This window comes from Oncorhynchus nerka, linkage group LG10, assembly GCF_034236695.1.
Source record: "Oncorhynchus nerka isolate Pitt River linkage group LG10, Oner_Uvic_2.0, whole genome shotgun sequence".
Lineage (NCBI taxonomy): Eukaryota > Metazoa > Chordata > Actinopteri > Salmoniformes > Salmonidae > Oncorhynchus > Oncorhynchus nerka.
In genome coordinates, this window is record NC_088405.1 from 28,307,085 (window position 1) to 28,333,302 (window position 26,218).

At 41.8% G+C, this 26,218-nt stretch overlaps 1 protein-coding gene across 2 annotated transcripts in view; it reads left to right on the plus strand.

The window, feature by feature from the left end:
* LOC115135102 (phosphatidylcholine:ceramide cholinephosphotransferase 1-like) overlaps window positions 1-26,218 on the plus strand; it is a 55,918-nt gene continuing 29,700 nt past the window's right edge. The window contains exons 1-2 of one of the 2 annotated variants that reach the window (XM_065023190.1): window positions 1-227; window positions 3,543-3,793. The gene's annotated coding sequence lies outside the window, so the exon portion shown is untranslated. The remainder of the gene's footprint in view (window positions 228-3,542; window positions 3,794-26,218) is intronic. The other variant, XM_029669384.2, reaches the window with a different exon arrangement.

Below are 26,218 nucleotides of genomic sequence, written 5' to 3' on the forward strand. Positions count from 1 at the left end.
TAGCTTCACATAGGTCAAAACCACCTACCCACGAAAACAACCCCAAACCATCCCGGCTAACGTTACGTTCAACGGTGTTGCATTTATATCGTCTACCCATCGGAATATAAGGGAACCTAAAACGATTTATTTTGAAATTAAGAATATTTTTCATGTAATAATGTACGCCGGATAGCTACGCCACATTCCTCTGATAGCTACAAGTCGCCAATGTGATGTTATATGCGGTAAGTGTCAACTAGCTGACGTTACAAAGTAGCAAGTACAAGAAACCACAATTTATACATTATCGGGCTACACCATCTATTTTGAATCAGTTGTCATGCTTGCAATTTGTCTCTTTATCTAGCTAGCTATTTAACTAGATTTGTTGCATTGCCTGACTAGCTAACTAACATGTTATTCGAGCTAGCTAACACCCCTGTTTAATCTCTTTAACTTGATATTGTCAGTTAGCTAGCTAGCTCGCGATGTCAAACGCACCAACCGTTCGGTCAAATGAAGAATCTGTGGCCCTTTTAGCGAATGAACTCTGACTAAACTGAAGCTGTTGCTGGCTGTCATTTCCATTTAATATCTGGTAGCTAACAGGCTAAAGAAAGCCAGCTTGTTTTAGCAAACTATAACTTGCTATTTTTAGCAGCTTAGTTTAAGCCACACACGCAATGACTGGAGGAAATAAATTGACACCATAAACTCTGTTACTCAGTGGGGTAAAGCACTTAAGTAAAAATACTTTAAGTCTGTGCTTCGCTATTTATATTTTTGACAATTTACTTAACTACACTCCTAAAGAAAATAATGTACTTTTTAATCCATACGTTTTCCCTGACACCCAAACTTACTTGTTACAATTTGAATGCTCAGCAGGACAGGAAAATTAACCAATTCACGAGCATATCAAGAAAACTTCCATGGTCATTCTCTGATCTGGTGGACTGACTAAACACAAATGCTTTGTTTGTAAATTATGAAAAAACGAGAAAATGGTGCCATCTGGTTTGTTTAATATAGGGAATGACAATTGGGTACTTTTCCCACCACTGGTTACACCATACTTGATCTAGCTACCTGCAATTGTCTGTGTTGCAGTCTGGTCAATTTGACTCAGTTTGTTACCTTGCTGTGAAGGTTGAGTTAGTCTGATTTAATCAGGCTGTAATTAATACACAATTAATTGTTATATAGCATACAGCCTGAAACTAATGCTTGCCAAATCGTGTAAATGTTCCTTACAAGCCACAATGTTTTATACAATTACATTTGAACTTACTCTACCTGTTATCTGTGTGGGTTGTTCTTAAATGTCTCGACATTTGAGACAAAATATTCACAGTATTGTTTACCTGACTTTTCAGAGAGCTGGTAGGTTTTATATTGACTATTTGGTTCTACTTCATACCTATCAGACTATCAGTATGGTTGAAAGTATGGATTATATCCCCTGTGCTTCTCGTGCTCTGCACAGGTCGAGTTGGTTGTTGGATCGAATCCCTGAGCTGACAAGGTACAAATCTGTTGTTCCTCCCTGAACAAGGCAGTTAACCCACTGTTCCCCGGTAGGCCATCATTGTAAATAAGAATCTTCTTAACTGACTTGCCTAGTTAAATAAAGGGTTAGCTGCAGAGGCTGTGGCTTGAGGGTCATCAAGCTCTAGCCTAGCTAAGGCTGCACACAGGACAGCGCGTAGTGAGGCAGAGCTTCCTTCTGACTCTGCGTGATCCGAGGCTTGGAATGACTCCTCTGACCCATCTTTAGCGTTCACGATATGGGTAAACAACACTGGTTAGCACCTCCACCATGTTGTGCGTCATCACCCTGGTCACTAAAGTGCCGGTTAGCTGCCCGAGTGGAGAAGCCGGTCATCATCACGGCTATCTGTGTCCTTTGTTGCATCCCCCATGCTGGAGGGAGTGCTAGAGAGCCCCGACTCAGGGGGCTTGAAGGAATGCAAAAGCGTTTTTAGCTTCTCTATCTCAGAAGATAAGTAATCGATCTTACGAGTGAGGCTCTTACTTTTTTTTTTTTTTACAGGTGAAGGGGGCATCGGTTTCATGGGCTTTCCCTCTTTTTGTGGCCTTAGATGGGTCCTGGCGAACAATGCCAGACGCTGGTAAATTATCTGTGAAAACAAGGCCCTCTAATCTGGCTAGCCGCGCTTCTCTCACCTTCACAGGCAGGATGGCACAGTTAGGGGTCAGAAAGGGCTTCGGGTGGTCAACACCTAGAGAGGTGGGGCACAGGTCATGACCATCTTCTACTTGTAGTTCAGCCACAAGAGGATCAGCCATGCATGCCCAGCATCATTTTGATCTGGTGTTCTCTCAGCTCAGAATGTGTAGAAGAAAATTATAAAATATTTATTTTGGAATACTGATTTAATCAAATGAACTAGTAAAATAGTAACCGGAGACTGTATACAACAGCTACCACAATACACAGTAAGGGTAGAGAGCTACAATAATCTGGTGGGAGTTGTACAGCACCTGCAAAATAATTTTGGGTGAGCCTACTGTACCACAGGGCTAGAGCAGCAGAGATACAGTACCAGTCACAAGTCTGGACACACCTACTCATTTCAGGGTTTTTCTTTATTTGTACTATTTTCTACATTGTAGAATAATAGTTAAGACATGAAACTATGAAATAGCACTTATGGAATCATGTAGTAACCAAAAAAATATATTTTATATTTAAGATTCTTCAAAGTAGTCACCCTTTGCCTTGATAGCTTTGCACAATCTTGTCACCTGGAATGGGTTTCAATTAATAGCTGTGCCTATATTCTCTTAATGTTTTGGAACCAATCAGTGACAAGGTAGGGGTGGTATACAGAAGATAGCCCTATTTGGTAAAATAACAAGTCCAAATGATGGCAAGAACAGCTCAAATAAGCAAAGAGAAATGACAGTCCATCATTACTTTAAGACCTGAAGGTCAGTCAATACGGAAAATTGTGCAGTCGCAAAAACCATCAAGCGCTATGATGACACTGGCTCTCATGAGGACTGCCACAGGAAAGGAAGACCCAGAGTTACCTCTGCTGCAGAGGATAAGTTCATTGGAGTTACCAGCCTCAGAAATTGCATGCCAATTAAATTCTTCAGAGTTCAAGTAACAGACACATGACACTGTTCAGATGAGTTGCGTGAATCAGGCCTTCATGGTCTATTGCTTCAAAGAAACCATTAAAGGACACTAATAAGAAGAAGAGACTTGTTTGGGCCAAGAAACACGAGCAATGGACATTAGACCGGTGGAAATCTGTCCTTTGGTCTGATGAGTCCAAATGTGAGATTTTTGGTTCCAACCGCCATGTCTTTGTGAGACACAGAGTAGGTGAATGGATGATCTCTGCATGTGTGGTTCTCACCATGAAGCATGAAGGAGATGGTGTGGGGGTGCTTTGCTGGTGACACTGTCTGTGATTTTATTTAGGATTCAAGGCACACTTAACCAGCATGGCTACCACAGCATTCTGCAGCGATACGCCATCCCATCTGGTTTGGGCTTAGTTGGACTATCATTTGTTTTTCAACAGGACAGTGACCCAACATGCCTCCAGGTTGTTTAAGGGCTATTTGACCAAGACGGAGTGCTGCATCAGATGACCTGGCCTCCACAATCACCAGACCTCGACTCAATTGAGATAGTTTGGGATGAGTTGGACCGCCGAGTGAAGGAAAAGCAACCAACAAGTGCTCTGCATATGTAGGAACTCCTTCAAGACTGTTGGAAAAGCATTCCAGGTGAAGTTGGTTGAGACAATGCCAAGTGTGCAAAGCTGTCAAGGTAAGGGGTGGCTACTTTGAAGAATATAAAATGTATTTTGATTTGTTTGACATTTTTTTTAGTTACTACATGATTCCATATGTGCTATTTCATAGTGTTGATGTCTTCACTATTACTCTACAATGTAGAAAAAAGTAAAAATGAAGAAAAACCCTGGAATGAGTAGGTGTGTCCAAACTTGTGACTGGTACTGTACGTTTAAACGTAGGCTCCTTTATGTGAAACACGCATGAATGGCTGTTGTTTGGTAAACCAAGCTGACAACACAGTGGCAGCTCGGGGGAGTTGGTAAGCTAGCTGATGACACACATTGTTAGCTAGGCTGGTTTGGTAAACTAGCTAGCTAGTAGCGTGCTAGTAATACCAGGGGAGAGGGATGCCTAGGGGAGGCAATCTGAATTTCACTTCTTATAGTTGGCTAGGCTAACAACCTTCCTAGACGCAGTTATCTAGGGAAGTGATCCGTTCGAGTTTTAAATAGTCAAAGGACAACTGTCTTGCCCATGCCCCAATGTCCGATGACTCCAGACGGACGATGAGAAAGGTCCCAGTAGTCCCTGCGGCTGAGTGGGCCATTGAACTTAGAAAACAACTGAGTCAGGCTACACCGCTGTGGAGCCCAGAAACCAGGCATCCGATTGTGGCAGAGGGTAAGGCCTGACGTGCTTGAACCTCACCATTCTCACTCGGCCCAGCCCTACACACACCTTTGGTCCTACATCCAATCCTAACACAGGTTCTCGCCAGCCCCTGACGGCGATGCAGCTGTGGTCAATAACCCCACAAACAGGGGTAGGGACAGAAACTGAGTGGCGGAGGTCAGCCGTTGGCATCTCACTCCTAATACACATGGGTGGTGATGACCCTCTCACAAGGGTACAGGCTCTGGTTGGGTACAGGCTCTCACAAGGGTACAGGCTCCCACCATTCTCAGGGATTAGAATGACTTCAGTCACAGACCCTCTGAAAGCTTGCACCCTCAACAAGGAGATTGTAGGGTGCGATCACGAGTAAAAGCTTCAGAACAGCAAGATGGCTTTTACTCAACCTATTTCCTGGTTCCGAAGAAAGATGGAGGGTTCCGTCCAGTTCTGCATTTAAAATGATTAAATGTTCGCCTTCCAGGGCCAGGTATATCAGTTTGTGGTATTACCCTTCAAGTCTCTCCCTGGCTCCTCGCATCTTCAGAAGATGCATAAGCGCAGCCCTGAGCTCTATCCACCTACAGGGTAGATTCTTATTTATCTCGACGACTGGCTCATCTGCTTCCCCCCCCCCCCTCCATCGTGAGGGTGTGGCCAAGGGCACAGGGTTGACACTGAACCACGTCACCACACCTGGTCTTACCGTGAACAATGAAAAGAGGAACTTCATACCAAGCCAATTGGTCACCTTTGTCATGGCTCTGAACTCCTGCACTACGAGGGCATGTATAACACCTCAACACGTGGCCAGCATTCTTCTTCTTCCTCAACAATTACAGTTTAATAAGTTGGTGAAGGTAAGAACGTTCCAACAATAGATGGGCATGCTCAAGGTGGCCTCCATGGTGACCTGCTGTCTCACTACAAGTGTGGTTCAACTACCTCTGCTTGGACCCCAACCGGAACATAAACACCAAAATACGGGTGTCAAGCGTGTGCTAGTCTACTCTGCAGCCGTGGAGGAATAGTGCCTGCCTGACTACAGTTGTACTACTCGGATCAATTCCTGGGGAGCAGTGTGGCAACAGGTCTGTATGTGGAGAGTGGTGCCCCTGCTGGAGGAAAGCACACATCAACGTGCTGGAACTTCAGACAGTTTACCTAGCCCTAAATAACTTTCTGCCGGTTCTCAAGCCCAAACATGACCTGATTCAATCATACAATACATAGACAGTGTTCCACATCAACCATCAAGGTGATATGAGGTCTGTAGGGTCCCTACATGTGGCCCAACAACTCTTGATATGGGCCCTACCACATCTGGCCTCCCTACGAACCATTCCTTTTCCAGTCAAGGTGAACGAGGTGGCAGACTTCTTGTTGCAACAGAAACTGCCCCCGGGGGAATGGAGACTTCGCCCACAAGTATTGAAGATGATATGTCAGTGGTATGGAACAGCACATGTGAACCTGTTTGCCTCAGAGCAAACTTCCCACTGCTCCCTCTGGTTCTCTCTGGCAGAGTCTAAGAGCCCCCTGGGCATACAGTGGGGAGAACAAGTATTTGAGTATTTGATACACTGCCGATTTTGCAGGTTTTCCTACTTACAAAGCATGTAGAGGTCTGTCATTTTTATCATAGCTACACTTCAACTGTGAGAAACGGAATCTAAAACAAAAATCCAGAAAATCACATTGTATGATTTTTAAGTAATTAATTTGCATTTTATTGCATGACATAAGTATTTGATACATCAGAAAAGCAGAACTTAATATTTGGTACAGAAACATTTGTTTGCAATTACAGAGATCATACGTTTCCTGTAATTCTTGACCATGTTTGCACACACTGCAGCAGGGATTTTGGCCCACTCCTCCATACAGACCTTCTCCAGATCCTTCAGGTTTCGGGGCTGTCGCTGGGCAATACGGACTTTCAGCTCCCGCCAAAGATTTTCTATTGGGTTCAGGTCTGGAGACTGGCTAGGCCACTCCAGGACCTTGAGATGCTTTTTACGGAGCCACTCCTTAGTTGCCCTGGCTGTGTGTTTCAGGTCGTTGTCATGCTGGAAGACCCAACCATGACCCATCTTCAATGCTCTTACTGAGGGAAGGAGGTTGTTGGCCAAGATCTCGCGATACATGGCCCCATCCATCCTCCCCTCAATACGGTGCAGTCATCCTGTCCCCTTTGCAGAAAAGCATCCCCAAAGAATGATGTTTCCACCTCCATGCTTTCCCGGTTGGGATGGTGTTCTTGGGGTTGTACTCATCCTTCTTCTTCCTCCAAACACGGCGAGTGGAGTTTAGACCAAAAAGCTCTATTTTTGTCTCATCGGACCACATGACCTTCTCCCATTCCTCCTCTGGATCATCCAGATGGTCATTGGCAAACTTCAGATGGGCCTGGACATGCGCTGGCTTGAGCAGGGGGACCTTGCGTGCACTGCAGGATTTTAATCCATGACGGTTTAGTGTGTTACTAATGATTTTCTTTGAGACTGTGGTCCCAGCTCTCTTCAGGTCATTGACCAGGTCCTACCGTGTAGTTCTGGGCTGATCCCTCACCTTCCTCATGATCATTGATGCCCCACGAGGTGAGATCTTGCATGGAGCGGTGATTGACCGTCATCTTGAACTTCTTCCATTTTCTAATTATTGCGCCAACAGTTGTTGCCTTCTCATCAAGCTGCTTGCCTATTGTCCTGTAGCCCATCCCAGCTGTGTGCAGGTCTACAATTTAGTCCCTGATGTCCTTACACAGCTCTCTGGTCTTGGCCATAGTGGAGAGGTTGGAGTCTGTTTGATTGAGTGTGTGGACAGGTGCAGTTAATACAGGTAATGAGTGGAGAACAGGAGGGCTTCTTAAAGAAAAACTAACAGGTCTGTGAGAGCCGGAATTCTTACTGGTTGGTAGGTGATCAAATACTTATGTCGTGCAATAAAATGCAAATGAATGACTTAAAAATCATACAATGTACAGTTGAAGTGTACCTATGATAAAAGACCTCTACATGCTTTGTAAGTAGGAAAACCTGCAAAATCGGCAGTGTATCAAATACTTGTTCTCCCCACTGTAGATGCCTTAACAACCCACATGGCCAGAGGTCCTACTGTATGCTTTCCTTCCAACCCCCCTGTTCTTAGCAATGCTGCACAGGGTCTCTCAGGCTCAGCACAGTCTGCTGCTTGAAGCCCCCAGATAGCCAGCGAGATCCTGGTTTCCAACCCTCCTCAGTCTTCTGGAGGGAGAGCCATGGCAGCTCCCTCAGACAGGACCTGCTCTCACAGTTAGACGGCAGGATATGGCATCTCTGACCAGACCAACTACAGCTATGGGTGTGGCCTTTGAAGAGCTTGACCCTCTACTGATCAGCTGCGACTCTGCTATTATCGAGACGTTACAGAATGCCAGAGCCCCATCGACCAGGAAGATGTATGCTGGTCGCTGGAAGCTGTTTATTGAATGGTGCTCTACCAGGGCAGAGCTTCCTTCAGAAACTATTGTACTCAACCACTGCGCCACCCGGGAGGCCCTTAAGGGCGCTGTACTGAGATAGATAGTAGCTACTAAAAACAATTGGATACCACGAAATTGGGGAGGAAAAAGGGTTAAAAAAACAACAACTATTGTACTCCGGTCGCTCTGCCTCTACCTTGAAGGTGTATGCCTCAGGCATATTGGCTAACCATTTACACATCGATGGAAAATTGTCAGGGACCCACTACCTCATCTGCCAATTCAGAGGTTAGTAGTGCTATTCCTCGTGACCTTTTTGGTATGAGTCATCCGTACTTTCAACCATACGGACAATTGTAACTATGGTTCTACGAATACCTGGAAGACCGTCAGTACTTTCCCGTCACTGAATCTTTTGATGAGAAAATTCTCTTAGACAGTGCGTGGTCTGATGTACTGTTTTATATGAAACGCGGAGGCAAGACCTCCCACGCTGTCACGTCACCGGCGTAACATTGTTGTTATTATTACTCGACCTGCTCGGCGCGCCAGGGATATAATCCATACTTTCAACCGTACTGACGGTCTTCCAGGTCCGTAGTTACATTTGTAACTTCCGTTTTCTCTCGTCAATAGCTAGTGCAACCAAGCAGGCATGTCATAAAAATGGTACAGCACCTACAGAAAGTATTCATACCCTTGCTTTATTCCACATTTTGTTGTTACAACCGGATTTCAAAATTGATTAAATATATTTTTTTCTCACACATCTGCACACAATACCCTATAATAACAGTGAAAACATGTTTTTAGAAATTTCAGCAAATATATTTCACTTTTTTAAATGTAAAAAATAAATAAACAAACAAAAAACAGGTTGATTGTTCTCCATCCTCCCCTGATTCAGAATCTACAATTTTATTGTCATGGCATGCTTGGTTCAATAGCTATTGGCGAGAGAACGGAATATCCAATGCACATCTAACTTTACCTGGTGCCAAACCAACCATATACCGGCTGGGTCTCTAAAAAAAATATTTTCTTCAACTTTCTGGTGTGTACATTTACATGATTTTGCAGGCATTCGTTTCAGGCTGTATATAGCAATTAATTGTGTATTACAGCCTGATTAATGAGACTAAGGTTGAGTAGGCATACTAAGGAGCTACTTTTCAGTATGAACTCACTATGCCTTGTGAAAGTGTAGTGGTTGCAAAGAAACATCTACAAACAGATTTACAGCCATGTAGATACAGTTAAAGTCGAAAGTTTACATACACCTTAGCCAAATGCGTTTAAACTCAGTTTTTCACAATTCCAGACTTTATAATCAGAGTAAAAATTCCCTGTCTTAGGTCAGTTAGGAACACCACTTTATGTTAAGAATGTGAAATGTCAGAATAATAGTAGAGAGAATGATTTATTTCAGCTTTGATTTTTTTCATCACATTCCCAGTGGATCAGAAGTTTACATACACTCAATTAGTATTTGGTAGCATTGCCTTTAAATTGTTTAACTTGTGTCAAACGTTTCGGGTAGCCTTCCACAAGCTTCCCACAATAAGTTGGTTGAATTTTGGCCCATTCCTCCTGACAGAGCTGGTGTAACTGAGTCAGGTTTGTAGGCCTCTTTTCTTGCACACGCTTTTTCAGTTCTGCCCACAAATGTTCTATAGGATTGAGGTCAGGGCTTTGTGATGGCCACTCCAATACCTTGACTTTGTTGTCCTTAAGCCATTTTGCCACAACTTTGGAAGCATGCTTGGGGTCATTGTCCATTTGGAAGACCCATTTGCAACCAAGATTCAACTTCCTGACTGATGTCTTGAGATGTTGCTTCAATATATCCACATACGTTACCTCATGATGCCATCTATTTTGTGAAGTGCACCAGTCCCTCCTGCAGCAAAGCATGTGCCCCCACCCCCGTGCTTCCCGGTTGGGATGGTGTTTTTCGGCATGCAAGCCTCCCCCTTTTTCCTCCAAACATAATGATGGTCATTATGGCCAAACGGTTATATATATTTTTTCCCCTCCAAGGATGAATCAGACTTGTGGATGTCTACAATTTTTTATCTGAGGTCTTGGCTGATTTTCTTTTGATTTTCCCATGGTGTCAAGCAAAGAGGCACTGAGTTTGAAGGTAGGCCTTGAAATACATCCACAGATACACCTCCAATTGACTCAAATGATGTCAATTAGCCTATCAGAAGCTTCTAAAGCCATGACACAATTTTCTGGAATTTTCCAAGCTGTTTAAAGGCACAGTCAACTTAGTGTATGGAAACTTCTGACCCACTGGAATTGTGATTAAGTGAAATAATCTGTCTTTAAACAAATGTTGGAAAAATGACTTGTGTCATGCACGAAGTAGATGTCCTAACTAACGTGCCAACCTATAGTTTGTTAACAAGGAATTTGTGGAGTGGTTGAAAAATGGGTTATAATGACTCTAAATGTATGTAATCTTCCGACTTCAACTGTATATCTCACAATTCTTTGACTTGCAAGTTGCCACAGTGTTTTTTGTTTGCTCAATGTATGGTCCAGTTTAATCCTGATTTGAACTGATTTGGCCGATTTTTATTTTTTTTCATGGTTTGAATGTAGAGAGGACATGAGGCATGTAAGTTCAGGCAGAGAGTGTGTGACCTGATTTACTATTAGTTCCCATGAAGCTTCTCTAAATGGTCCTCCACCTTGGGGAGAGAGAAGTAAACATCAACACAGATATTTTTACACATGCTTTTGAAGAGCATATAGCAGGCTATGAATGCTGCCAGGCAACCTCTGAAGTATGAAAATAAAATCAACAATAGAAAGCAGCCCTGAGGACTTCCAAACTGTGTGTAAATGTCCAGAGAAAGGGAGAGGCTAGAATCAAAATGTGAGGTTTGGTTTCAAAAAGGGGGAAGGGTCATGGTGCTGTTCTTGTGAAAGCACTTATTATTACCAAAGATACTTCCTACTCTTGAGGGATGATAAAATGACGAATGTGTAAGGGGTCAGGGCATTATGTCAATGAACACAACAATTAATTGTTTTTTTATTATTGTCAGTATGGCCAGTTCACTTTGCAAAGGAATTATCTTTGCCAAGCATGTCTATGGACAAGCAGATGAGTTCAAAGCAGACAAGACAAGTCTGTTTTGTGTGCTTGCAGAAACAAGATTGCTGTATTTTGGATTCAAACTGAAGGCTTCTTGATTTTTAGCAAACAAACATTTTCACACAGCTCTTTGACAAGAGTTTTTATATCAACTTATTTTGGGAGTTATGGCTTTGCTTACTGAAAGCCTATACATTTATTTCTTATGTAGGCTATGAGGTAAATGGGACCCTTCCTACCTCGGTCTGTATGCATACTCTGAACCACATGATGGCAATGACTTCACTCTGTTCCTCTCCATGCATAATTAGAAACGCATGAAGTTCTACCAACACTCACATGATATGCCCAAGTTTGCCTGGCTAGCAACTAGTCTTGGAGTTCTAGTGCACTTGGATCTATGTTGAGTACTTGGATCTATGTTGAAAGAGGATATATTCCATCTAATGTTTACATCTGAAGATCTGAGTCGTACGTACATTTAGGGCATTTCCATGTAAAAGGACCCATGAGCACCAACGTGAAGTTCATTGGAATATGTCAAATTGGGTGTCAAATGAAAACTAATGCAGGGCATACAATACACGACTTTAAAATATCTAACGTCACTGAACCTCTCACATTAAACGACCGTCTTTCCTGTAGTTTTTCGTCTTGCCAACGTAGTGGTGCACACACTAAGCAATGTATCACAGATTGCGGATTTCACACACTACAAGATTCTTCAATTGGTTGTCAGGATTCTCGATACCACACTGTCTCATGAAAACGATGTGATTTAGATTGTTAACATAGCTAGAACGAGCTGTGGCTCAAAGCAGCCTCATAAACATTATCAGTCAGACGTTCACGCTTGCCATACAGAGTTGAATAGAAAAACATTGCTTGTGAACTTCAGAGTTGTAATAATTTGACACTTTGTACTTTTAAAACGTCTTAGGGATAGGGGACAGTATTTTCACGTCCGGATGAAAAGCATTGCCCAAAGTAAACTGCCTGTTACTCAGGCCCAGAAGCTAGGATGTGCATATAATTGGTAGATTTGGATAGAAAATCATCTAAAGTTTCTAAAACTGTTAAAATAATGTCTGTAAGTATAACAGAACCGATTTGGCAGGTGAAACCCAGAGGACAAACCATCCAGGGGGACAAAACTTGTGGTATTTCCTATGGGAAGCCCTATTTAATAGAAACCTGGTTGCAGTTCCTATGGCTTCCACTAGATGTCAACAGTCTTTAGAAATTGTAGAATGTTTTCTTTTGAGAAATGAAGAAGTATGGCTGTTCTTTGTAAGTGTCACTCCAGATGGACTCTCTGTTTTGGTGCGCATGAACTGGAACGCGCTTCACGTTGTTTTTATCCGGTATTGGAAACAGTTTTATCGATTATTTACGTTTTAGGATTCTTGAGGTTGGATTAGGAACGTTGTTTGAAATGTTTGTACCAAGTTTACAGGTAACTTATTAGATACTTTGTAGCCGTGTTGGGCGAGTTGGAACCGGTGTATTTCTGAATCAAACGCACCAAATAAATTGACATTTTGGGGATATCAAAGAAGGAATTTATCGAACAAAATGACCATTCATTGTGTCACTGAGACATTTGGGATTGCAAAAAGAAGATCATCAAAGGTAAGGCATTTACTATATCGTTATTTCTGACTTTTGTGTCGCCACCTGTCTGGTTAAAAATGATTTTCATGTGTTTGTATGCGGGGAGTTGTCCTCAGATAATCGCATGGTCTGCTTTCGCCGTAAAGCCTTTTTGAAATCTGACACTGCAGCTGGATTAACAAGAAGTGAAGCTTTATTTTGATGTATTACACTTTTATTTTCATGAATCTTGAAAATGGTTATTTCTGTAGTTTGAATTTGGCGCTCTGCAACTTCACTGGATGTTGTCAAATCGATCTTGCTAAAGGGATTGGTGCGCAAAGGGATCACTAACAGGTTAACAAAAGCCAAACACATACTAGTAGTAGTCATCGCTCCTTCTCGAGAGTCTACACATTTTGGGTGATGCGATACAGTGTCATTTTGGCTTATTCCCTAGCGAGCTCTAATTGGCTATTGCTGATCACTGTTCTCAACTTTTCATTGCACATCTCGAGCTCAAGAACTACAAGAGCATGGCAGATTTTGTGTCGATATTTGGCACATCTTGGACAGCTCAAAGACTAGATCTGTAGTCAGATTGCGTCGCTGACCCGCTCACGTTAAATGTGTGTCATGGTCAAAATTATTGTCACCCCTGTTTTCAATACTCTAGCACCCACCCCTTGCGAGGATAACGACTCTAAAATGTCCTGGTAGCCTAGTTGGTGAAGTTCATGATGCTTAAGGTCAACAAAAAACTGAGGACGATTTTACCAAAACTGTTAACAAATGTCACAGCTGCACAGTTATTCTGGTGCTATTGTAAAATGTTCAGTGGGAATTGTTAAACTTTTTAAAATGAATGGTTTTTGTTTTGTAACATGGAATTGCCCTTTACTTTTTGAGACTTGGATGACTTAATTTGTTCATTTTGTTGAATGCTTTTTTTGTTTTGAAGAACTCCACAACAACAAAGACTTGCATTCAGAAAACGATTCTCACAATTTTATATTTTTATTTCACCATTATTTAACCAGGTAGGCCAGTTGAGAACAAGTTCTCATTTACAACTGCGACCTGGCCAAGATAAAGCAAAGCAGTAAGACAACAGAGTTACCCATAAACAAACGTACAGTCATTAACACACAAAAAAAAACTATCTATGTACAGTGTGTGCAAACGTAGGGAGGTAGGCAATAAATAGGCCCTAGAGGCGAAAATAATGACAATTTAGCAATAATACTGGAGTGGTAGATGTGCAGATGATGATGTGCAAGTAGAGATACTGGGGTGCAAAAGAGCAAGAGGGTAAGTAATAATATGGGGATGAGGTAGTCGGGTGTGCTATTTACAGATTGGCTTTGTACAGTGATCGGTAAGCTGCTCAGACAGCTGATGCTTAAAGTTAGAGAGTGAGATATTAGACTCGAGCTTCTGAGATTTTTGCAATTCGTTCCAGTCATTGGCAGCAGAGAACTGGAAGGAAATGCGGCCAAGGGAAGTGTTGGCTTTGGGGATGACCAGTGCAATATGCCTGCTGGAGCGCGTGCTACGGGTGGGTGTTTCTATGGTGACCAGTGAGCTGAGATACGGCGGGGCTTTACCTAGCAAAGACTTATAGATGACCTGGAGCCAGTGGGTTTGGTGACGGATATGTAGTGAGGGCCAGCCAACGAGAGCATACAGGTTGCAGTGGTGGGTAGTAAATGGGGCTTTGGTGATAAAACGGATGGCACTGTGATAGACTACATCCAGCTTGCTGAGTAGAGTGTTGGGGGCTATTTTGTAAATGACATTGTTGAGGATTGGTAGGATATAGTCCGTTTTACAAGGGTATGTTTGGCGGCATGAGTAAAGGAGGCTTTGTTGTGAAATAGGAAGCCGATTCTAGATTTAATTTTGGATTGGAGATGTGAGTCTGGAACGAGAGTTTACAGTCTAACCAGACACCTAGGTATTTGTAGTTCACATATTTTACGTCAGAACCGTCCAGAGTAGTGATGCTAGTTGGGCGGGAGGGTGCGGGTAGCAATCGGTTGACGAGCATGCACTTAGTTTTACTAAGCATTTAACCTTTCTGGGATATGTGGGACGGTATCGTCACAGAAAAACACAGCCATTTTTCCAGCCAAAGAGAGGAGTCACAAAAAGCACAAATAGAGGTAAAATTAATCACTAACCTTTGATGATCTTCATCAGATGACACTCATAGGACTTGATGTTACACAATACATGTATGTTTTGTTTTCTAAAGTGTATATTTATATAAAAAAAATCTCATTTTACATTGGCGCGTTACGTTCAGTAGTTCTAAAACATGCGGTGATTGTGCAGAGAGCCACATCTATGTACAGAAATACTCATTATAAATGTTGATGAAAATACAACTGTTATACATGGAATTAGAGATATACTTCTCCTTAACCTCTTGCCTCTACTTGGGACGCTTGCGTCCCAACTAGAGCTCTGGAAATGCAAATGCGCTACGCTAAATGCTAATAGTATTAGTTAAAACTCAAAAGTTCATTAAAATACACATGCAGGGTATCAAATTAAAGCTACACTCGTTGTGAATCCAGGCAACAGATTTTTAAAATGCTTTTCGGCGACAGCATGAGAAGCTATTATCTGATAGCATGCACCAATACACTACAACAGAAAAGCACAGCAGGGGACGTAAACAAAATAATTAGCATTTCGGCGTTACACAAACCGCACAATAAAATAGAAAACAGTCATTACCTTTCACCATCTTCTTTGTTGGCACTCCTAGATGTCCCATAAACACTATTGGGTCTTTATTTCGATTAAATCGGGCCATATAAAGCCAAGATATCGTTATATGTAGACTGTGTGATAAACGAAAAAAACAGCGATTTCACAACGTAACGTCATTTTTTAAAATTCAAAAAGTAGACGATAAACTTTCACAAAACACTTCGAAATACGTTTGTAATGCTACTTTAGGTATTAGTAAACGTTAATAAGCGATAAAAATCATCCATAGGCGATTTAAAAATCATTAGCTGTCGTCTTGGAAAACATTTCAGGAGAGAGCTCTTCCGGAATGATCTGGGCGGAGACCGGAGGTAAGTGGTGCCCCTCTTTCGGTTCAACCAAGAATCAAAGATGATTCAATTCACAAGACTCTAGACAACATGGGGATGCTGTGGGAGTTGAATGCTCGGTCTTATCTAATTCGGCTCACTGTTAACAATTGCTGGAAGTGGCGCAAGGATATTTATTTCCATTTTCTGTGATCAGGTTTTCCTGCGCTTTCCGATGTAACGCACGTTATGTAATAGCCACAGTCGTGATTTAACCAGTTTTAAAAACGTCCGAGGGTTTCCTATCCACACATTCTAACCATATGAACGTACTATATTCCTGGCATGCGTAGCAGGGCGCTGAAATGTTGCGCGATTTTTAACAAAATGTTCAAAAAAGTAGAGGGTCGACTGAAGAGGTTTAATGCAACCTCTGTGTCAGATTTTTTTTATTTCTTTTACGGAAAAAGCAAACCATGCACTAATCTGAGTACAGCTTTCAGACAACAAAGCAGCCAAAAAGATATTAAATGTAATATCCGGCATATTGGGTAGTCCACATTAGTCATAAATAGCATTATAAATACTCACTTACCTTTGATCTTCATCAGAATGCACTACCAGGATTCGCAGCTCCACAATAAATGTTTGTTTTGTTCGATAATGTCCATCTTTATGTCAAAATAGATTCTTTTGTTAGGGCATTTGGTAAACAAATCCAAAAGCTCGTTCAGGTCCCATCAAAAGAAAAGTTCAAAAAGTTCTGTTACAGCCCGTAGAAACTTGTCAAACTAAGTATAGAATCAATCTTTAAGGTGTTTTTAACATAAATGATCAATAAGGTTCCAACCGGAGAATTCCATTGTCTGTAGAAAAGCAATGGAACGAGAGCTAACTCTCATGACCGCGCCTTGGAGCCTGTGGCAACCTGCCAGACACCTGGCTCAAACAGCCCCTATGAGCCCCCACTTCACAGTAGAATACTCAACAAAGTTCTAAAGACTGTTGACATCTAGTGGAAGCCTTAGGAAGTGCAGCATAACCAATATCCCACTGTATCTACAATAGGGGCTGAGTAAAAAAAAACAAATACAAGTCTCAGATTTCCCACTTGCTGGTTGGATGTTTCTCAGGTTTTCGTCTGCCATATGAGTTATGTTATACTCACAGACATCATTCAAACAGTTTTAGAAACTTCAGAGTATTTTCTATCCAATACTACTAATAATATGCATATATTAGCATCTGGGACAGAGTAGCAGGCAGTTTACTCTGGGCACCTTATTCATCCAAGCTACTCAATACTGCCCCATTGTCACCAAGAAGTTAAGAGCAGTTAGAGGCCATGGAAGGAGTGTTGTATGGCGTTGAAGCTCGTTTGGAGGTTTGTGTCCAATGAAGGGCCAGATGTATACAGAATGGTGTCGTCTGCGTAGAGGTGGATCAGAGAATCACCAGCAGCAAGAGCGACATCATTGATATATACAGAGAAAAGAGTCAGCCTGAGAATTTAACCCTGTGGCACACCCATAGAGACTGCCAGAGGTCCGGACAACAGGCCCTCTGATTTGACACACTGAACTCTATCTGAGAAGTAGTTGGTGAACCAGGCGAGGCAGTCAATTGAGAAGCAAAGGCTATTGAGTCTGCCGATTTAAGAATGCGGTGATTGACAGAGTCGAAAGCCTTGGCCAGGTTGATGAAGACGGCTGCACAGTACTGTCTTTTATCGATGGCGGTTTTGATATAATTTAGGACCTTGTGCCTGGCTAGGGTGCACGCATGACCAGCTCGGAAACCAGATTGCAATGTGGAGAAGGTACGGTGGGATTTGAAATGGTCGGTGATCTGTTTATTAACTTGGCTTTCAAAGATTTTAGAAAGGCAGGGCAGGATGGATAAAGCTATTTCACAGTTTGGGTCTATAGTCATGGCCAAAAGTTTTGAGAATGACACAAATATTAATTTTCACAAAGTCTGCTGCCTCAGTTTGTATGATGGCAATTTGCATATACTCCAGAATGTTATGAAGAGTCATCAGATGAATTGCAATTAATTGCAAAGTCCCTCTTTGCCATGAAAATGAACTGAATCCCTCAAAACATTTCCACTGCATTTCAGCCCTGCCACAAAAGGACCAGCTGACATCATGTCAGTGATTCTCTTGTTAACACAGGTGTGAGTGTTGATGAGGAGGCTGGAGATCACTCTGTCATGCTGATTGAGTTTGAATAACAGACTGGAAGCTTCGAAAGCTTCCGCTGTCATCCATGGTTACCTGCAAGGAAACACGTACCATCACCATTGCTTTGCACAAAAAGGGCTTCACAGGCAAGGATATTGCTGCCAGTAAGATTGCACCTAAATCAACCATTTATCAGATCATCAAGAACTTCAAGGAGAGTGGTTCAATTGTTGTGAAGACTTCAGGGCACCCAAGAAAGTCCAGCAAGCGCCATGACCATCTCCTAAAGTTGATTCAGCTGCGGGATCGGGGCACCACCAGTACAAAGCTTACTCAGGAATGGAAGCAGGCAGGTGTGAGTGCATCTGCACGCACAGCGAGGCAAAGATTTTTTGGAGGATGGCCTGGTGTCAAGAAGGGCAGCAAAGAAGCCACTTCTCTCCAGGAAAAACATCTGGGACAGACTGATATTCTGCAAAAGGTACAGGGATTGGTCTGCTGAGGACTGGGTTAAAGAAGTTTTCTCGGATGAATCCCCTTACCCATTGTTTGGGGTTTCCGGAAAAAAGCTTGTCCGGAGAGGACAAGGTGAGCGCTACCATCAATCCTGTGTCATGCCAACAGTAAAGCATACTGAGACCATTCATATGTGGGATTGCTGACCAACGATGCCTTTTCCAGCATGATGGAGCACCTTGCCATAAAGCAAAAGTGATAACTAAGTGGCTTGGGGAACAAAACATCGATATTTTGGGTCCATGGCCAGGAAACTCCCCAGACCTTAATTCCATTGAGAATTTATGGTCAATCCTCAAGAGGTGGGTGGACAAACAAAACCCCACAAATTCTGACAAACTCCAAGCATTGATTACGCAAGAATGGGCTGCCATCAGTCAGGATGTGGCCCAGAAATTAATTGACAGCATGCCAGGGCGGATTGCAGAGGTCTTGAAAAAGAAGGGTCAACGCTGCAAATATTGACTCTGCATCAACTTCATGTAATTGTCAATAAAAGCCTTTGACACATATGAAATGCTTGTAATGATACTTCAGTATTCCATAGTAACATCTGACAATAATATCTAAAGACACTGAAGCAGCAAACTTTGGAAAATAATATTTGTGTCATTCTCAAAACTTTTGGCCACGACTGTAGAGTGTCTCCCCCTTTTGAAGAGGAGGATAACCGTGGCAGCTTTCCAATCTTTGGGTATCTCAGACGATACGAAAGAGAGGTACAGCTATTCTCTCCTATTCCATCTAGACCTATAGCCTAATTGCATAGACACTCTAAATGTTTATCACCCGGAGAATGCTCAATGCAGTCCAAATTTCTCCCCCTCTTCATTATGAGGCTTTACCAAAAATGATCTATTGAAATTATAAGATAGTTGAGTGACCACACTAAAAATGGAAATACAAGTCCTCAAAGATGGAAGGCAGGCGGGAGGATCAGGTGGAACCATTCTAGCCAATGAGAGGGCAGATACGTGTGTGAACAACAGTCACAACTCTGATATTGTCATTTTCTTTGTTGCTGAAATGCCACGTGTCTAACTTAGACCATTTTGTGTGTGTGTGTGAATTAGTTATGTTCTTATTTTGCTGAGTAAATAACTCACGGACACTAGAGAAGCTTAAAACCTCTTAGAGCTCCCCCCTACTTTGTGCAATTTCCGCCTGAAGACATACCCAAAATCTAACAGCCTGTAGCTCAGGCACAGAACCAAGGATATGCATATTATTGGTGCCATTTGAAAGAAAACACTCAAAGTTTGTGTACATGTGAATTGAATGTAGGAGAATATAAAACAATAGATCTGGTTTAGATACAAAAATAAAAAACATGTTTTTTTTCATTGTTTTATCTTTAAAATGAACAAGATAAAACAAACATTCAGAGAGGATGATGGGGACAATTTCAGTGAAAAGTATAAGAGGGCAACAGTACTTGTGCAAAGTTTCAGAATGATAACTTCCAAAATGAGTGTGCCACATGACATTTATCATGAAGTCACCCAGGTGTCCCACACAAGTAGCCCAAATGTACCCCAGTGGCCAAATTGATGAAGTTATACATTTTGGAACAAATAACTATATACAAAATACAAAAATGGTATTCTAACCCCACCCCCCCAAAAAAAAAATTGAGAAAAGAAAATGGGGGGGAAAATTATTATTGATTGAAAAATATATGAAAAAATATATATACATTTACAAAATAACATGGGTAACTATTTACACACTTTCAATATTTGTAAGACCCTCAGTCCTCTGTCAAATCAAATCTATTTATATAGCCCCAGCCTAAACCCCCAAACAGCAAGCAATGCAGGTGTAGCAGCACGGTGGCTAGGAAAAACTCTCTAGAAAGGCAAAAACCTAGGAAGAAACCTAGAGAGGAACCAGGCTATGAGGGGTGGCCAGTCCTCTTCTGGCTGTGCCGGGTGGAGATCACAGTGGTTGTCGAGGGTGCAACAGGACAGCACCCCGAGTAAAAATGGAGAGTTTAGGGTTCCATAGCCGCAGGCAGAACAGTTGAAACTGGAACAGCGGCAAGGCCAGGTGGACTGGGGACCACAAGGAGTCATCATGCCAGGTAGTCTTGACGCATGGTCCTAGGGCCCAGGTCCTCCGAGAGAGAGAATTAGAGAGAGCATAATTAAATTCACACAGGACACCGGATAAGACTCCCATTTGGAGTCAGTGTCACTGTGAAAGAAAATGTTTAGTTAGAATAGTTTCACATATGAGCCCTGTATCAACAGGTATAATAAACAGATATATATAGAGAGTACAGGGAACATAAGGTTGAATATATTATTATGACCTGTTAGATCTCTTTTATATTATGTTTTATATATCTAGATCTACTGTCTTTATTATATTATAACAGACCAGCTGTGTCTGTCTCCATTTCACTTTGGCCATTGTTGTGGGCCTCCCCTCCCCTCAACAGCCTCAAATAGGCTATTTCATGTGGGTTGGGGTGGGGCGGCAGACACACGCATCTCACATTTCATGACATTACATGTTTATATATTGCTTCTAAAATGTAAATAAAATCACAAATAATATTTTATTTGATTAATTTCAAACAAGGGCATTAGCATAATAAGCATAATAAGAACTTACCAGTCCAGAACGATGTCCTCTCCCGCTCAAAAAATATTCCTCCACAATCGCTAAATGAATCGTCCTACAACAATCTCAGTCTCATTTTCCCAATCAATTTATTCTAAAATTGTGTGTACATATCTAGACTTAGATTTAGCTTTCCCTGACTTAGTCGCCATAATGATTGATATATAAACAGCTGAATCTGCATGTTTACCAAACAATGCAGTGCGTAATACAGTGGGGCAAAAAAGTATTTAGTCAGCCACCAATTGTGCAAGTTCTCCCACTTAAAAAGATGAGAGAGGCCTGTAATTTTCATCATAGGTACACTTTAACTATGACAGACAAAACGAGGAAAACAAATCTAGAAAATCACATTGTAGGATTTTTAATTATTTTATTTGCAAATTATGGTGGAAAATAAGTATTTGGTCACCTACAAACAAGCAAGATTTCTGGCTTTCACAGACATGTAACTTCTACTTTAAGAGGCTCCTCTGTCCTCCACTCGTTACCTATATTAATGGCACCTGTTTGAACTTGTTATCAGTATAAAAGACACCTGTCCACAACCTCAAACAGTCACACTCCAAACTCCACTATGGCCAAGACCAAAGAACTGTCAAAGGACACCAGAAACAAAATTGTAGACCTGCACCAGGCTGGGAAGACTGAATCTGCAATAGGTAAGCAGCTTGGTTTGAAGAAATCAACTGTGGGAGCAATTATTAGGAAATGGAAGACATACAAGACCACTGATAATCTCCCTCGATCTGGGGCCCCACGCAAGATCTCACCCTGTGGGGTCAAAATGATCACAAGAACGGTGAGCAAAAATCCCAGAACCACACTGGGGGACCTAGTGAATGACCTGCAGAGAGCTGGGACCAAAGTAACAAAGCCTACCATCAGTAACACACTACGCCGCCAGGGACTCAAATCCTGCAGTGCCAGATGTGTCCCCCTGCTTAAGCCAGTACATGTCCTGGCCCGTCTGAAGTTTGCTAGAGAGCATTTGGATGATCCAGAAGAAGATTGGGAGAATGTCATATGGTCAGATGAAACCAAAATATAACTTTTTGGTAAAAACTCAACTCGTTGTGTTTGGAGGACAAAGTTTTTCTGCAAAGGGACCAGGACGACTGATCCGTGTAAAGGAAAGAATGAATGGGGCCATGTATCGTGAGATTTTGAGTGAAAACCTCCTTCCATCAGCAAGGGCATTGAAGATGAAATGTGGCTGGGTCTTTCAGCATGACAATGATCCCAAACACACCGCCCGTGCAACAAAGGAGTGGCTTCGTAAGAAGCATTTCAAGGTCCTGGAGTGGCCTAGCCAGTCTCCAGATCTCAACCTCATAGAAAATCTTTGGAGGGAGTTGAAAGTCCTTGTTGCCCAGCAACAGCCCCAAAACATCACTGCTCTAGAGGAGATCTGCATGGAGGAATGGGCCAAAATACCAGCAACAGTGTGTGAAAACCTTGTGAAGACTTACAGAAAACGTTTGACCTCTGTCATTGCCAACAAAGTATTGAGATAAACTTTTGTTATTGACCAAATATTTATTTTCCACCATAATTTGCAAATAAATTCATAAAAAATCCTACAATGTGATTTTCTGGATTTTTTTCCCTCATTTTGTCTGTCATAGTTGAAGTGTACCTATGATGAAAATTACAGGCCTCATCTTTTTAAGTGGGAGAACTTGCACAATTGGTGGCTGACTAAATACTTTTTTGCCCCACTGTGTGTTTCTCCTTCCGGTATGAAACTTCAAAAGCGAATGACTCTCATTACGCTGGAGCTTACTACATGGGTTGGTCTTGCAACACATAAACATGACCTATTGCCGTTTAGTTCAGCTCATTGGCTATCTACCCAGCTAGATTTCAAGACGATTAGTGGTCATTGGGTTAAAAGACAGTCAATCAACGAAACAGAGGGCAAATCATTGGTGCACAATGATGTCATGACTTGTCTTCAAATCGGTTTCTTTCAGTCAATACGTCCCGCGAAATGGCCCATCATGTTTGATTGTGTTACAAACAAACCAGTTGATTGTAGTGAAACCAAACATGACTGGAAAAGTCACGTTCTGTGTGAGTTATTTACCTGGAATGTGTCGTCGAAAATGGAATGAGACGGAATTCACGACACAAGCGGTTCACAAAATGTTTTGTGTTAGGCTATAAAAACAGATTTGATCAAACAAAAGATCATTCATTGTGTAACAATGAGCATTGAAATTGCAAAAAGACGAAGATCGTCAAAGGTAAACGATTTATTTTAATGCAGTTTGTGATTGTTACGCCTGTGCTGGTTAAAATTGTTGTTTTTAATGGGGCTCTATGGTCAGATAATCGCATCGTATTCTTTCGCAGTAAATCCTTTTTTAAATCTGACAATGCAGTTGGATTAGCAAGATTCTAGGCTTTCGATACATGTGAGACACTTGTATTTTCATGAATGTTTAATATGACTATTTATGTAGCGGTCACCATATGTTGTGGAATTTCAGCCCACTAGCGGGTTCCGTGCGCAGAGAGGTTAAGGGCTTGTAAGTAAGCATTTCACAGTAAGGTCAACACTTGTTGTATTCGGCGTATGTGACAAATAACATTTGGGCGGGAGCTTCCAAAACTTCAACCTGAAAAATAACAAACATCACGTAAAGGTAGACTCAGCGTGAAGCGAACCCATGCACGTGCGCAGATACTGTGTGAGAGCGAAGTCTTGCATCTCTCACATTTCAATATCTGTGGTGCTACTCGTGGCAACGTCATTTTGCTGAGTCTATCTTTAATGCACAAGACATATCTAGCTTTAATGTAGGAGTAGCAATGCTTTTTGATGAAATCATGAATTAATCAAACAGGCCTGAGCCGCGCATCGGCTGTCACTCACAAGCCCAGCATGGAATAATGCCATAAGCAACAACCGCTTAAACAACCTGTGGTAGCCTGTCACTGTCACCAATAGCAATGACAACAACAGTGACACATCAAAGGACACCGACCGTGATCTGCTCACTCTGTGTAGGATAACTATTTTTGTAAAACACATAGAGCAGTCACACACAGCATACTGATAAAAGCCACACATTTACAGCCACACACAGCCAGTAGGCCCCCAATAACAAAAACACAACAATTTTAAGCATATCCAAATCGAAATGTACAACTATTACTTCCCATTGCAAACATACTTTTAACACGTTCCGTACACAAATGTTTCACAAGTTAAAGAGATAGAGATAGCTAACAGCTGCAAAAACAGTGAGCTGCAAATCACCAAATCATGATAATTTGATACTTCTTGTTGAAAGTTAATCTTGAAGGGTGTTAACAAATTAGCAAAAACAACCTCTTTGATAACACTTGTGGCTGCAGCTGCTATACACTACAGCAAAATGTAGCTAGAGACCAGGATTATTCAGTCTTTTCTTGCCCAGATATCTCTTTTAATCCATTTTAAATTCAGGCTGTAACTCCACAAAATGTGGAAAGAGTCTGGGAGTGTGAATACTTTCTGAAGATACTGTTTTTAGTAAACATATTAACATGCACCATTAAATTAATGCATTTAACGAAACAGGAAACAACTACTGCATGTGTAAATTGCTTTGGAATAATGTTGCTCTTGACTCGGTTTCAATTGAAAAGTGGAATTTGACTACTGTAGGTGTTTCCACATACTCACTTCCTCCATATTAATACACTGTTCTTCAATCTCTTATCTTCTGTCTAGGTCAACATATAGGCTTTTTGTCTTTAGGTTTTGTGCGTATGCTGTACTATACTGTAAAACAGTATATATGTATATAAACAGTTTTTATGCTGTCCTGTGTGTGTGTGTGTGGACCTGACATGGTCATAATTTAATCATGAATTCACAGGTGGGTTCCTCATTAACAGGTTGCACCTGCGAGCATTTGTTATTGTGCTGTTAAGCTCAGCTCTTCAGAGTATTCAAGGCAAACAGACTCATTAGGGGTGTATTCACTTGGAACAACTTGGAAGCAAACGGAACGAAACTGGGAGGGACCTACCTGAATTTGTCCAATAGAAACCATAGTTTCCGCTGCAAACTGTTTTCCTTCTGTGCAAAATGTTTTGCTACAGTACACAACTAATGAGTACACCCCATGTCTCATCCTGACCAGGTGACAGTATTCACGTAAAATGTGCTGATAAGGCTTTATTACAGGCTTATCACTGCTGATGCATAGCTTTGTTCTGTGTTGATCCCTGGTACTTGGTTGAGAACCTAATCGGTTTGCATAGGTGGGTTAGCTGACAACCTAACAATGTTCATGCTTCAGTGGTGCAGAAGTCCGTGAGATGTTGTGATTCTGGATAGCCAGTTAGCTACCAACAATGACAAACTGCCATGTAGGGAATCGTAAGTGACTCTTTCAGCTAGTTTCATCTTTGTCTTGTTTTGAGGTGTTTTGACGAATTTCATGACAATGAAATGCTTATGATAATATGGCAAAAATTCTCTAGCTAGCTAACCAACAACTGTAACAATGTATTTCAGACAACAAGTGCTCATTGTGCAAATGTATTTGTTTTCAATAAATATTGGAGACAAAATATACACTGAACAAAAATATAAACGCATCATGCAACAATTTCAAAGATTTTACTGAGTCAATTTAAATAAATTCATTAGGCCGTAATATATGGATATCACATGACTGGGAATACAGATATGCATCTGTTGCTCTGAGATACCTTAAAAAAAAGTAGGGGCATGGATCAGAAAACCAGTCCATATCTCGTGTGACCACCATTTGCCTCATGCAGCTCGACACATCTCCTTCACATAGAGTTGATCAGGCTGTTGATTGTGGCCTGTGGAATGTTGTCTCACTCCTCTTCATTGTCTGTGTGAAGTTGCTGAATATTGGCGGGAATGTTGTGCATGTCGATCCAGAGCATCCCAGACATGCTCAATGGGTGACATGTCTGGTGAGTATTCAGGCCATGGAAGAACTGGGACATTTTCAGCTTCCAGGAATTGTTTAGTGATCCTTACGACATGGGGCTGTGCATTATCATGCTGAAACATGAGGTGATAGCGGCAGATGAATGGCACGACAATGGGCCTCAGGATCTCGTCATGGTATTTTTCTGCATTCAAATAGCTATCAATGAAATGCAATTGTGTTCATTGTTCGTAGCTTATGGCTGCCCATACCTTAACTCCACCTCCAGCATGGGGCACTCTGTTCCCAACGTTGAGATTAGCAAACCACGAC